Raw genomic sequence first — 13,550 nt, 5'->3', positions numbered from 1 at the left:
GAATCCAGAACAGAAGAAAAGGTCCAGGCACCCCAAAGCAAAGCAAGTCACATTTATTGGAACAAGGTTGTCAGCACAAAGTTTTCTGCCTTTTATTCTGTTCTAGCAAATGCATGTAAGGCAAGAGTTAATGGGATTGTGCAGTGTGATTGTGAGTGGTCAGTATATGTATAGGTCACTGAGTGTATGTGTGTAGGGTTTCTGACTCCGAGTGTGCGTGTGGAGGCTGCTGCAATGGCACAGAGAGATTGTGTCTGTGGCAATAAATTAGAGTGTGTCTGTGGCATAGAGAGAGTTTGTGTGTCTATGCCAGAGAGAGAGTGTCTGTGGCAAAGAAAGAGTGTGTCTGTGGCAGGTAGAGAGAGTGTGTGTAAGCAAGTAGAGATATTTTCTTACATTTGGTTACACATTTGCCATTGCAAGCCCTCCCCTCAAACCCCAACTCAGATTTTCTGTGGCCGCCCAATTACAGGCTTCCCAATGCAGCTCAATGAGAAGTTTTTGAAAGGCAGGCACTCTGGGCAATTGCTGCCTCTTTAGCTTAATTCCACCGAGCTAACCAAACCAGGAAGTATCAGACCTGGTTGTCTGATGGACAGCCATGGAGATATCGCAAAGTTAATTTATAAAAGTGCCAATTTCTATTCAGCCACCTAAACTGCCTTAGATATTTGCAGTGTTCCTTTAACTGAGCTTAAAATACGTAGTTAGGATATTAAGAAATTAAGTCTCTGTTACTGAGCTTCTCTGTTATAATTCTAATACAGTTTCTCATTTCCATTTTTAAGTTTATAGAAAAAAAAATCTTGTAGCCCCATGTAGCCAGAGCGCAGCTAAGCGGAAAAAGGCCTTGACAGGGGTTAGGAGGCGGGCTTAGGAGGAAGTAAGCAAGGGTTGGATTATGGGTAAGTAGGATGGGCTATTTAAATGAGCAGCCATCTTAGGTGAGTCATTCTAACTTTCTACCCGGTTGAGTTTGTGTTCACCTCGGTGTGCGCGGACTTTGCTCGGTTGGAATCTTCTTTGTCTCCTCTGCAGGACCAATGGACGACGTGGAGCGATTGCTGGAGGGGATCAGGTCGGCGGCACGGCATCAGGGTGCGGACTGGCTACGGGCACAGCTCGGCCCTGCCCTGGCGGAGGCGGCGGATCGGGACGGCGATGGCGGGAGACCGGTCAGGGCCCGGAGGCCCCCGAGGAGGCTGAGCCCGGGCGTGGGGCCCGGTGGAGTTGTCCCCAGTAGCAGTGGGGTTCCGGTTGCAACTGGCAGCAGGCCCGGGAGCCGCGTGGTCGAGGCCTTGCCTCCCCGCGTGCGGACGGAGCCTCGGACGAGCACTCGGAGGCAGAAGGATCTCGTGGACGGGGGCGCTGCTACTGTCGGGTCGGAAGTGGCCGGGCGGCCCCCTGGCGTTGCAAGACCCACGGAGGGGAGGTCCGGGCGGGCTTCCCCCCCATCGGAGAGTACCGAGGATGACGAGGCCGGAGCCGGGAGACCGCATGACCGACATGGGAGGCAGCAGGCAAGTGCAGGGGGCTCCGGCCGGGGCCCTCTTGGCGGGAAGGTTGTTAAGGGGAGCTCGGCCACGGAGAGAGGCGGGAGTAGGCCAGTGGGGGGTGCCCAGGCCTTAGTCCCAAGGGGGGAGGGTCCCGGGGCCCCTAAGCGCAAACGTAGATCGAAAGGTGTGAGTTCCAGGGGCGGGGAGGGGTCTCGAGAGGTGGCCGGATCAGATAGCGGGTCCCCAGTACGGGTGGCGGGTAGGTCCGGGCTGTCGGGGTCTAGTCAGAAGGGGGGTAGGGGTAAAGGGGCGGGGGGAATAGGCGCAGAACAAGGGGTTTCAGAGGTGGCCGGTAGGAAGAAGGCAGGAGGTCGGGGACCGGGATCATCGGTAGGGGTCGGGCGGCGGGGGGGCCCGGATTCTGAGAGTGGTAGCGATAGTCCATCACCCGTTAGGTCTCAGGGGTCCCGGGAGGCGCGGGGGAGGTCGGGTCGGCACTGCTCCCCCTCGGACAGCTCGGCAGGGGAATGTGCGGCGGCCCCTAGGTATGGTCGGCAGGGGCGGCCTACTAGTAGAGACGGGAGGAGTCGTAGCCCCAGGGGGCCCAGGGTGCCACGTGGTGGTAGAGGTCAGCGGGAGGCTTCGGTGCAGAGCAGGCGCTCCCGGGGTCGTGACGGGAGGGGTATTGATGTCCGTTACACCCTACCCAGGACTTCTTCTCCTTGTCCTAGGTCTCGGAGCCGTTCCGTCTCCTCGCAGGCTGGGCACCGGGTGGGCTCCCCGGTCGGCGAGACAGCAGCGGAAGTTCCTCTTCCTGGATGTCGGGCGATCCGTAATGCAGCCCCCGCCGTCCCGGTTTCGGGGGGCTTGGCCGGTGAGTCCAGTGGGTCACTACACTCTAACGCATTAATTACCACACTGCAGGCACTACTCCACTCATTGGGGGCGGGGGGTGACACTAGCGGCATCGGTCAGGTGTGGGCTCCGGGCGTTGGGGCTACGGGCTCTCGGGTTGGGAACTCAACAGGGCCTAGTTCGGGTGGGGATATGGTGTTGCCGCAGGAAGTAGGGGAGCTTGGGAGCGAGAGGGCTGAGTTGACAGGGGGTATTCCCGACGCGGCTAGACAGCATGCGTATGTGTCATTTGCGGGCCCGTTGGGGGTCCATTTGAAGCAGGAGGTAAAGGATAAAATATGGAAGGGGGAGTTTTGTGAGATCTTCTCCCTCCTCCCCTTGGAGGACTTTATAGACCTCAAGGAGGAGGATAAGAAAGACGAGAAGAAGGAGGAGGAGGAGAAGAGGAAGCGGTATCGCAAGATTCCGAAATCCTTCGGGAATTGGCTGAGGGCCTTCTGCGTGCTGGCTAGCGTGCTCGGCGAGAAATCGCCGGGGCTATGCTCCTCGTTGTTTTGTTATTTGGACGGCATTTGGGAGGCGTACCGGACGTACGGAGGGTTGGCGTGGTGGCGGTACGATGAGCAGTTTAGGCAGCGGCTGGCGGCTAACCCGGGTATGCGGTGGGACCAAATGGACCTGCCGCTCTGGATGAAGTTAATGATGGCGCAAAAGGCGCAGCCCTTTCAGAACTCGGCCGGCGCTAGGGGGCAGTCCGCCTCGTCGGCCGCCTTACCAAAGGGCTTATGTTGGCTCTATAATGAGGGCCAATGCAAATGGGGGACCGCCTGTCGCTTCAAACACGAGTGCTCCGGCTGCGGAGGCGCTCATGGGCTCAACCGCTGCTTCAAGAAAGGGAAGTCCGGTGGCGCCGGTGCGGCGGCCGCGGCCGGTGGAGGGGGAGCATCCGCTTCCCCTGGGCTTAACCCCAGTGAGACTAAGCGCGATGGAGCCATGGCTAAGCCGCTACGTTAACAGGGCGGACGCCGCTGTGCTCCGGGCGGGTTTTGAGAAAGGGTTTTTCATTCCGTTTCAGGAGCGGGAGGGGGGATCGGGAAGGCTGCGCAACCTGAAGTCTGTGGCTGACTTCCCGGACGTGGTTAGGGAGAAGCTGGGCAAGGAAGTCGGGCTCGGCCGCATGGCGGGCCCATTCACAGGGCCTCCGCTGGGAGGCCTGCGGATTTCCCCACTCGGGGTGGTTCCCAAAAAGGAGCCGGGTAAATTTAGGCTCATTCATCATCTCTCGTACCCAAAGGGAGAGTCGGTGAATGACGGTATTCATAAGGACTTGTGCTCGGTGTCTTATGCGTCTTTCGACCGGGCGGTCGATTTGGTCCGGAAGGCCGGGCGTGGGGCTCTGATGGCGAAGGTGGATATTGAGGCCGCGTTTCGACTGCTGCCGGTCCACCGGGACTGTCATCACCTGCTGGGGTGTTTCTTCGAAGGGAACTACTTCGTGGACTTGTGCCTGCCCATGGGTTGTTCCATCTCGTGCTCCTATTTTGAGAAAGTTAGCACTTTTCTCGAATGGGTGGTACGGGTGGAAGCAGGGAATCGTTTTATTGTACATTATTTAGATGATTTTCTGTGCGTGGGGCCGGCTGATTCCTTGGAATGCCTGCGCCTACTGCGGACGGTTGAGTGGGTGGCGGGCCACTTCGGGGTTCCGCTGGCGGCGGATAAGACTGAAGGCCCGACCACGTGTCTGAGTTTCCTGGGTCTGGAGATTGACTCTGGGTTGGGTGAATGCAGGCTGCCTCGAGATAAGCTGGACAAGCTTCGAGGGGCGGTGGCCGCTGTAGCGGGGGCGCGCAAGGTTACTCTGCGGCAGCTCCAGTCTTTGATTGGGCTGCTCAATTTTGCGTGTCGGGTTATCCCGATGGGACGGGTTTTCAGTCGCAGCCTGTCGGCTGCTACTGCGGGGGTTCGGTCTCCGCACCATTTCATCAGGGTGTCGACGGCCATGAGGGAAGATTTGGGCATTTGGGATGCCTTCTTGCAGGATTTTAATGGGACGGTGTTGTTCAGGCAGGAGGGCCAGTCATCGGCCGAGCTTGAACTTTTCACGGATGCTTCGGGCAGTGTGGGTTTCGGGGCATACTTTGGGGGCTGTTGGTGTGCGGAGAGGTGGCCGGACTCTTGGGGTTCGAGCCCGCTTATGCGCAACTTGGCTTTCCTTGAGTTATTCCCGTTGGTAGTTGCGATGGCACTATGGGGCGACAGGCTGCGTGATCGGAAGGTGGTCTTTTTCTCAGATAACATGGCGGTGGTTCACGCGGTGAATCGTCAGTCTGCGGCCTCGAGGCCGGTGGTTAGGCTGCTTAGGCGATTGGTGTTGCTGTGTATGTCTCGGAATGTTGTTTTTCGTGCGCGGCATGTTCCCGGTTATTTGAATGAGGTGGCTGACGCTCTGTCTCGTTTTCAGTGGTCCCGATTCTGGCTGGTGGCGCCGGGGGCTTCGAAGGACGGGCAGGCTTGCCCGGACGAGATTTGGCAGCTGGGAACATCCTGCTTGGAGGACTTGTGAAGGCTTCTATGGCACCGGCCACTTGGGCCTCGTACAGTAAGGTTTGGGGCCTGTGGGAGCGGTCGCTGGACGGGCTGGCCAGGGACAGCGGGGAAGCCCTGCGGGATGCTTTCCTGTGGTACACTTGACAGTTGCTGGCGAAAAGGGCGTCGCCTGCCATGGTGGACAGGTCCATGGCGGCGATGGCGTTTTGGTTCAGATGGCATGGGAAGGAGGACTTTACTAAGACCTTCGTTATCAGGCAGGCCCTGAAGGGATATCGCAAGGGACGCAGATCGCCGGATACCAGGCGCCCGGTGTCGGTTCGACTACTGGGGGATTTGGTGGGTTTGTTGCCAGAACTCTGTTTCGATGGGTTCGAGGCTTCTCTGTTTAAGGTGGCGTTTATTTTGGCGTTTTTTGGGGCATTTCGAATTGGGGAACTGGTAAGCGCTAATAAGATGGTGCAAGGGGGCTTGCAATTTTCAGGGGTTCGTGTCTTCGATAGGAAGGTGGTGGTGCACCTTGGCAGGTCCAAAACGGATGTCCGCGGCGTGGGCCGGGACGTGGCACTGGGGGCCTTGCCGGGCTCGGCTTTGTGCCCGTTGGCTGCTACGACAGAGTACCTGGCGCGGAGGCCAGTGATGGGGGGTTCCCTGTTGGTGCATGCCGACGGATCCTCCCTCTCCCGGTTTCAGTTCACGAAAGTTTTTCGGTTGGGCTTGGGGAAGTTAGGGCTCCATGCTGAAAGATTTGGAACTCACTCGTTCCGTATTGGGGCTGCCACGGAGGCGGCTCGGTTGGGATTGGGGGACGAGGTGGTGAAACGGATCGGGAGGTGGGAATCAGTAAGATTCCGTTCCTATGTCCGATTGGGTCTGTTGGAATAATGGATTTGGGGACCGTTTTATCAAAAAAAAAAAAAAAAAAAAATGTATATATGTTGGGGTTGAGCGACTTGGACCTGGCTGTACTGTAACGGTTCTCTGTGTTATTTGGGCTGGGGCGGGGGTCTCTGTCGGACTTCCCTCATTATTTGTTTTTTCCCCCCAGGGCGTGAGGCATGGATCGTGGGCCATTCGTTTGTCTTCTGGGCCGAGAGGAGGGCCGCAGCTCGAGCGCAAGGCCAGCAGCTGGGTTTTCCGAGGGGCCAGTTGGCAGTTCGCTGGTTTGGGTATCGGGGTTTCTGCTGGGGGGATGTTTGTGGTAAACTGTTTGGGATGCTGGCAGCGGGATACGCGCCAGACCTACTGGTCTTGCATATTGGGGGTAATGACCTGGGTCTTACGCCGCAACGGCGGCTGGTGAAGTGGATGAAGCAGGACATCAATAAGTTGAGGGGCCTGCTTCCGGGGGTCATGTTGGTGTGGTCAGAGATTGTCCCGAGGCGCCGGTGGCGGCACGCTCGGGATCCGTTAGCTATGGATAGGTGCAGGAAGAAGGTGAATAGCTTGATGGCAAGCTTTGTGCGGAAGGTTGGGGGCGTAGTAGTAAGGCACTCGGAGCTGGAGGAAGGGTTGCCAGGATACTACCGCTCGGATGGTGTTCACCTCTCGGAGGTTGGTTTGGACCTGCTCAACTTGGGTTGGCAGGATGGTATCCGGATGGCTCTGTTTCTTCGGGGTGGCGGAGCTCAGACAGCTTAAGGAGTCAAGGTCTGAGCTTGTGGCGGGACGGGGAGCCGAAGGAGAGAAAATAGGCTCCCCTGGATGAACGTGAGGTGGAATAACAGATTGTGGTCATCGGTGGTTGAGAGGTTTCGAGTCCTGGAGGTGACTCAGAACCTGGTGGGGCAGGGGTATCCGGGTATACCCCTGCCGTGGTTAATGGTTGGTTTGGTACTTTGGAATGTTGGTGGATGTTATAAATATGTTATAAATATGTACAGGTGTTATTATATGGGGGTCATTGCCTTTTGTATGGTAGCCGAAGGAACAGGATGCCAGGGGGCGGAGTATGGGGGTCAATGACCCATGTTTAATATGTTAATTTATTATTGTTATTATTATTATTATTATTATTATTATTATTATTATCATTATTATTATTATTATAATTATTGGTTAATAAAGCTGTGGACAAATTTCCCCATAATACTTAGTGTCTGTGTGTTATTGGGTTAGGTTATGGGGGTGGTTTGTCCTGGATTCCGACTGCCCAAATGGCGACTATACACCTGTCATGTAGCCCCATGTAGCCAGAGCGCAGCTAAGCGGAAAAAGGCCTTGACAGGGGTTAGGAGGCGGGCTTAGGAGAAAGTAAGCAAGGGTTGGATTATGGGTAAGTAGGATGGGCTATTTAAATGAGCAGCCATCTTAGGTGAGTCATTCTAACTTTCTACCCGGTTGAGTTTGTCCCACCCACCCTCCCTTTGTTTGTTATGTGTTTATTTAACCCGTTTCTTTCACAGCGGCGGGACGGGGAGCCGAAGGAGAGAAAATAGGCTCCCCTGGATGAACGTGAGGTGGAATAACAGATTGTGGTCATCGGTGGTTGAGAGGTTTCGAGTCCTGGAGGTGACTCAGAACCTGGTGGGGCAGGGGTATCCGGGTATACCCCTGCCGTGGTTAATGGTTGGTTTGGTACTTTGGAATGTTGGTGGATGTTATAAATATGTTATAAATATGTACAGGTGTTATTATATGGGGGTCATTGCCTTTTGTATGGTAGCCGAAGGAACAGGATGCCAGGGGGCGGAGTATGGGGGGCAATGACCCATGTTTAATATGTTAATTTATTATTGTTATTATTATTATTATTATTATTATTATTATTATTATCATTATTATTATTATTATAATTATTGGTTAATAAAGCTGTGGACAAATTTCCCCATAATACTTAGTGTCTGTGTGTTATTGGGTTAGGTTATGGGGGTGGTTTGTCCTGGATTCCGACTGCCCAAATGGCGACTATACACCTGTCATGATTTGCAGGCAATAAAGGTTAAAAACTTGCAATTACTTCTAATTATGCTTATAATACAGAGATCCATGATTAGAGGACAAATACTTTAATACACAAGAGCATCACTTTAGACACAATTAATTTATTCTCTAATTCCCAACTAACTCGGGGAATTAATAGCCTTTTCATACTGTTGCTGTTTTGGACAGAAGGCCAATTTTTAATTGAGGGCCAAATCTTAAGGACATATCGCTTGTATCTCTGACGACAAATGATTCAGTTAAAGTAGTGTTTGTCTTCCCTCCCTCCCCTCTTCCCCCCAAATTTTTTTTTTTGTAAAATACCTATATTTCACTGAAATTCCAAGGCAGTCGAAATAAGACAAAGTACTTTGTTTTAAGTATTTTTCCTCCGCTTGACTAATGTGACAAAAGGCAGAGCCCCGCCATTAAGTTTTGTCAATATCCCCAAGCCATCACTAGTGTAGGAAAAAAGCATTGTCTACCTGCTTGTGAGACAATATCTACGGAGGCTCTCACGGGATCCTAAATAGAACTGAGTGTTATTCTCTCCCACATGCGCGAGAGTGCGCACTGATGTGTGTTCCAGACAGATGAAGCTGTAGGGGCTACAGAGTAAATATATCTCACCTGCACTGCACCTTCGGGTCCCCACACACCAAGTGTCAATGTCACCATCTGGGGTCTTGCAAAATACGAATAGACCCCAGATAGTGACAGAGTAGCTTTAAAAGAACACTCCAGACACATGCTCCAGTAGACTGACCTGAGTGACTGGTAGGCATCCTGACTTGCATTCATGCCAGGACGATCTGCCTATTTTTCAGACAGACCTGCCCATCTTCTGGACGGTCCACCTCTTTGAGCAGTGCTATGAGATTTTCATCCTTGGCTCACCTTATTTTAACCCCTTAAGGGCACATGACATGTGTGGCATGTCATGATTCCCTTTTATTCTAGAAGTTTGGTCCTTAAGGGGTTAACCCTTCTATTGGCGTCCTGCTTTTCAGGATTTTGATGTTCGGGGAATGAATGGGTATCTGATGCTAGTAGAGGGGTAGAGGGAATTACTTGGATATTAACTTTAAGCATGAGAGTTTTATTAAAGGGACACTATAGTCACCAGAACAACTACAGCGTATTGAATTTGTTCTTGTGAGTAGAATCATTACCTTCAGTGTTTACATGACTGCTGTCTAAATGACTGTACCACCCACCCGGTGCCCCCCTTTCCCAATGACACACAGAGACCATATAAAGTTGGGTAAGGGCATCGGCCACAGCTTTATTTAATTTTTCCATGCCAGCAACATAAATACTGTCAGCTGTTGGGGTGATTGCCCAACAGACAGGTCTATCCCCACAAACCATGAGTCCATGAGCAGCCTGCCTCCGCCCTCAGCTCCCAACAGGCTGCGACTCCCCAAGCCTCCTCGGCAACTCCATCAGTTCTGCCTGCGCTGGCCAGGACTCCCGCCACCGCGATGACGACTTCCCCTCACGCCTCCTGCCGTCATCGCGCCCCCCGCAGACAGCGCAGCCTCAATCCCACTCTGCAAACCCGTGTTCAGGATGTCCAACCCTATCTCATTTAAGTGGACCCCATCCCTCCTCATTAAGTTCTGGTTCTCTCCTTCCAGCTCCACGTGTCGGACGACCACCCCACCTAGCCGCCGGACAAATTTCCCCACTGCAATATTCAGCTTGCACCGGCTCTTCTCCAAACCGCGCGAGTGCAGCAGCGCGCGCCAGCACGGCCTGGAAACCACCTCCGACCAAACCAAGGTCATGTCCGGAAACAGCGCCATGCACCTCGCCAAGTCGTGCCGAATCGCGTGGAGAAGGTCCACAGTCCTGGATACCCCCAAGTCGTTCCCGCCCGCATGGACCACCACCACCACCGGCCCTGACACAAACTTACGGAGCTCCACGAACTCAGGATATACTTGCTGCCATCGGAGGCCCCTAATGCCCTTCCACCTGACTCGGGCCAAGTCCACTGAGAACCCCAAATTTCGTCCGTAGGCCCGGTCTTCAGCTCGCCTAGCTGCCCAGTACACATAGGAATGCCCTAGTATCCACACGTACCGGGGCCGCCCACCTACAACGAGAAGAGGGTTACAGCATATGAGGTCGGACATAAGACTTAAAACGCCCCGACTCCCATCTTCCAATGCGTTGAATGCCCGCAGCCGAGTAACCCAAAACACTTGCCTGGGTAGCCGCCCCAATCCGAAAGGAATGGGCCGAAAACCCTTGACTTTCCATACCACCCGCGGCCAATGCTCTCTTCAGCATTGCCGAGAACTGATAGCGTGTTAGGGGAGACCCATCCGCGTGAGCCAACAAAGGGCCTCCCCGCTCCGGGCGCACCTCCAGAAAATCGTGAAAAGCCCCGACAGGACAGACGACATCCCTCGTGGCCCCTAAACAAACCCAGGCACCCTGGGCCGCCTGGTCCGTCTTAGAGCGCCGCACAAAAATGTCAACGGAGGAAGTAGACCACCGCACATCCGACAATGCCAAAGGCGAGGCCTTCCCCTTGCTCGGGGCTACTAACTCGCCGATGCGAAAGGCTCCAAAAAAGCAGACCGAGAAGGCTACGCGAAACAACTTCGATACATAATCCGAGCCACAGACCCGCGGCAAGACTAAAAGAATCCGCCGCAACATCTCCACCGAAATCGGCCGACGACGATCCGGGCGACGCCGCAGTCGCCACCCCTTCACCACCCTCTGGATCCCAAATTCATTAGTAACATCCTGCCAGCCCATAAATCGAAACAAGAAAGACAGGGCAGCCAGCGCCTTCTCCGCTACTGCGCAAGACCTACCTCTCCTGACCAAGTCATCCAGCAACACAAGAGTCGCCTCCGTACGTCCCGTTTCCGTGGATACATCCCCGTCCCGTGCTGCCGACAGCCACTGTTTCCACACTGCCCGGTATGCCTTCCAGGAAGCCTCCGCCAAGGAGTCCGATACCAAGCCCATCAGGCCTCGAAATCGAGCTTCCATAAGGAGTCCGGACACTGCAGACCGGTCCGCCGCGCCTCCGGCGCTGCCTCGCGAAACCGCTCCCACTGCAAGCGAGACAATGCATCAGCCACCACATTTTGCACACCCGGGACATGTTGCGCCCGCACCCAAACATTAAACAGACTGAGTATTTCATAAAAATATTTTTTTTTTTTGTAAAATACCTACATTTCACTGAAATTCCAAGGCAGTCCAAAGAAGACAAAGTACTTTGTTTTAAGTATTTTTCCTCTGCTTGACTAATGTGACAAAAGGCAGAGCTCCGCCATTAAGTTTTGTCAATATCCCCAAGCCATCACTAGTGTAGGAAAAAAGTATTGTCTACCTGCTTGTGAGACAATATCTACGGAGGCTCTCACGGGATCCTAAATAGAACTGAGTGTTATTCTCTCCCACATGCGCGAGAGTGCAGCACTGATGTGTGTTCCAGACAGATGAAGCTGTAGGGGCTACAGAGTAAATATATCTCACCTGCACTGCACCTTCGGGTCCCCACACACCAAGTGTCAATGTCACCATCTGGGGTCTTGCAAAATACGAATAGACCCCAGATAGTGACAGAGTAGCTTTAAAAGAACACTCCAGACACATGCTCCAGTAGACTGACCTGAGTGACTGGTAGGCATCCTGACTTGCATTCATGCCAGGACGATCTGCCTATTTTTCAGACAGACCTGCCCATCTTCTGGACGGTCCACCTCTTTGAGCAGTGTTATGAGATTTTCATCCTTGGCTCACCTTATTTTAACCCCTTAAGGGCACATGACATGTGTGGCATGTCATGATTCCCTTTTATTCCAGAAGTTTGGTCCTTAAGGGGTTAACCCTTCTATTGGCGTCCTGCTTTTCAGGATTTTGATGTTCGGGGAATGAATGGGTATCTGATGCTAGTAGAGGGGTAGAGGGAATTACTTGGATATTAACTTTAAGCATGAGAGTTTTATTAAAGGGACACTATAGTCACCAGAACAACTACAGCGTATTGAATTTGTTCTTGTGAGTAGAATCATTACCTTCAGTGTTTACATTACAGCCTAGTGATAACTTCACTGACCTCTCCTCAGATGGCTGTTAGAGATCCTTCCTGGGTCATGGCTGCCTAAAATGCACCCAAACATTCAGTATCTCCTCCCTCTACATGCAGACATTGAACTTTCCTCATAGAGATTCATTGATTCAATGTATCTCTATGAGGAGATGCTGATTGGGCAGGGCTGTGTTTGAATCATGCTGGCTCTGCCCCTGATCTGCCTCTTTGTCAGTCTCAGCCAATCCTATGGGGAAGCATTGTGATTGGATCAGACTACCACTTCTGATGATGTCAGCAGCCTGCTTGTTTTTCTGAGTCTAACAGCATGCAGAGTTACAGCTTCAGGCTTGAATACAGTAAGATTTTGCTATATTTATGGAGGCATGAGGGGCCCAGCAGGGCTAGATGGTGGTGTTAACACAATTGGGTCAGGAATACATGTTTGTGTTCCTGACCCTAAAGTGATCCTTTAAGTTATTATATTACTACATTAATAGTAGCATGGGATTTTAATAGCAGTATTTACAATGAGTTGTGTTAATACCAAGCAGGATTTATTGCTATACGAGATGCTGAAATATGGCAGTGTATTAGAAGGGTACCCATTTGAAAACGTAAGATTAGAGTTGGGTGACTTTGAGTCAGGAGGTGTTTAGCATTAAGGAACTGCGATTTAAGGGGTGCCTGCCACAGTCAAAAGCAGTGATTGCTGCTTTGTACAACTAACATGTATTATTCTAGTTGTTAGGGGAAGGCATGACTTAAACATCATGTAGTCAGTGCAAAGAAAGGGCTTTGTTGTAAAGTGAAGTCATTATTAAATATTTAATATTATGCAGCAGCTGCCTTCCATCCAAATTGCCTGTAGATTGAAATCAAAGTTTGTTTGTTTTTTAAATTACTTCAGTGAGTTAAGCATAAGTTTGTGATCAGTTAAAAATGTGCAATCTAAGTTTATATATCAACACATATTTTGTGGCTTTCCAAAACCAAAAAGTGTTTTTTTTGCAATTTTACATCATGATATCATCATGCACTCACAAACATATACTTAGCGTTGCTAGCAAGGACTAACTAGATATACATGGGCTTATTAGACGTGGGTGTACTAGATTAATCATGGTTACCTGACCTCATAACTTTACATTACACGCTTCCTGTTCTAACTAGTCAATTACAGGGCCGTTCGCTGAATTGAGAAGTCAAACTGAATTTCAAATGTAAGGCAATGGTTACTGAAATGAAAGCATACCTGACTTAGAGAATTTTTTAAGTTTGGCTATTTTGAGCATACATTTGAAATTCTTACTTTCGTGAATAATTCTGAGAGCGTCCAAGAACATGTCAAAGTTCCGTTAATTCCGCCCATGAGCACATGATGATCTTAACAACTACTCTGGGCATGATAACAAGGATTCAGTGGTGGAACTAATGTAGAGAGTATCCTGATGACAAGAAAATGTTCCCCCACCGCGCAAGCTTGACCAGAGGGTAGAACGTCAACTGTCATACAATTCCCCCAATGCTTTGTAAGCCAGAGATCTGCCATTTGCAGGGCTGTATTTGTGAGCAGAGTCTGTGTGTTTGAATGGAAACATGCATTTGTATGGAGTGTGTGTGAGAATGTAGGGGTATTTTTGTGTTTAGTTTTGGCTTTTGAA

This window comes from Pelobates fuscus, chromosome 9, assembly GCF_036172605.1.
Source record: "Pelobates fuscus isolate aPelFus1 chromosome 9, aPelFus1.pri, whole genome shotgun sequence".
NCBI lineage: Eukaryota > Metazoa > Chordata > Amphibia > Anura > Pelobatidae > Pelobates > Pelobates fuscus.
This window is presented reverse-complemented; position numbering follows the sequence as displayed.